Consider the following 1,752-nt stretch of genomic DNA (forward strand, 5'->3'; position numbering starts at 1 on the left):
ATAAACCAGAGCTTTTCAAAGTTTCTGATGCCACAGTACAGTAATAGACAGTAGAAATATTTGTAAAACAATATTAAAATATTTAATATATTATATTATATTTAATATATTTAAAGCTATCTATTAACTGATCTTATTTAATCTAATTTACTTATTTGAATCTTAATATTTATATATTTTTTTACAAGTTTATCTAAACTTTAATCTTATTGTTTGTTTTCATTTTTTTTTCCTCTAGTTTTCCCACATTTATTGTTTCAGTCTTTTTTATTTATTTATTTAATTAATATTAGCACCACAGGAAGAGGACTCAGATGTAACAACAGGGTTGACTTTGTTCACAGGAACTCTTAAAACAGTAGATAACCTAAGCATGTGGCATCAGAGAACAGTCTGAGGGAACACTGAGGTATGTGACAAAAAAAAAACTGAAAGATCCATTGCTAAGGGGGTGACTAAATCCATGACAATTACATTTTTATAGTGTTAATTTATAATTTAACCACTTTTTATTATTTGTTTTATTCATGTAAACATTTAATTCTTTCACTACACTTTTCCATGTTCCTTTTATGAAATTATTATTTTTTATATTATATTAAAACAAATTTATATTTATTTATTTTATATTATTATTATTATTATTATTTAAATTTTAATTATTTCAAAATTTAAAATTATTTGCATTTTATTTTATTATTAATTTTTTTTAATTAATTATGTTTTATTGTACACTTTTACACATTTATTTTAATCTGATTTATCTGTTTTAGATTTTACCATATGTTTAGCATATATCTATTGATTGATTGATTTCAATGTAATTTCTTTATTTACATTTTATGTATGTATGCATGCATCCATTTATTTATTTCATTTTATTTTTTATTTTCATCAGTTTATCATTAGACTTTTCCACAGACCCTCATAACTTCTATGTGGCCTCCTGGCTTAAACAACATGCTTTTTTTTTTTTAAATGCGAAAAACGCAAATGTTTTAAAAATGTACCTACATAAATAGTTGAATGCAGTCATGAGAAAAATATATTAACGTCAGGGTCCAATGATTGCAGGTATTAATGATCCCAAGGATGTACTTGTAGTCCTGAGGATGCAGCTAGAAAAACAGTCAAGTTTAATGTAGTTTAATGACGGGTCTTTTGACAGGACATGTTTCATAATACAACATGCCTTTAGCCAAAAATACTTTTCTATTGCATGGTAGAACATATAATTAAAATACTATTACTACTACCACTAATATTCAGGGCTTGACATTAACCATTGTCATTTACTTGTCTTTCGGACAAGTAAATTGGTCCATTCACTTGTCCGAATCAAAACTTTTTTTTTTTTTTTTTTTTTTTTTTTTTTTTTTTAACAATCATTTATCTAAAGCTATATTCCCACCAGTGTTCTATTAACTTTTACGTATTAAGTCTGCATATTTCTACTAGAGATGGGCAATATCTTATCATTTGCGATATAGCAGTAAAAAATGTCCCCGCAATAAGAATTACTCTTCCTGCGATAATAACAATAAAGTTTTGCATGTATATTAGCCTGTTGTTGTTGTGTTTGAAATTTTGCGATCAGACTTTTTCACAGAATGTATCATATATTGCAGCAATCGTTTGTTTACTGTCAGTTAAAGGGGTCATCAGATGCCCATTTTCCACAAGTTGATATGATTCTTTAGGGTCTTAATGAAAAGTCTCTAATATACTTTGATTAAAAATTCTCAATGGTTT

The sequence above is a fragment of the Labeo rohita genome, unplaced genomic scaffold (assembly GCF_022985175.1).
Source record: "Labeo rohita strain BAU-BD-2019 unplaced genomic scaffold, IGBB_LRoh.1.0 scaffold_45, whole genome shotgun sequence".
Taxonomy (NCBI): domain Eukaryota; kingdom Metazoa; phylum Chordata; class Actinopteri; order Cypriniformes; family Cyprinidae; genus Labeo; species Labeo rohita.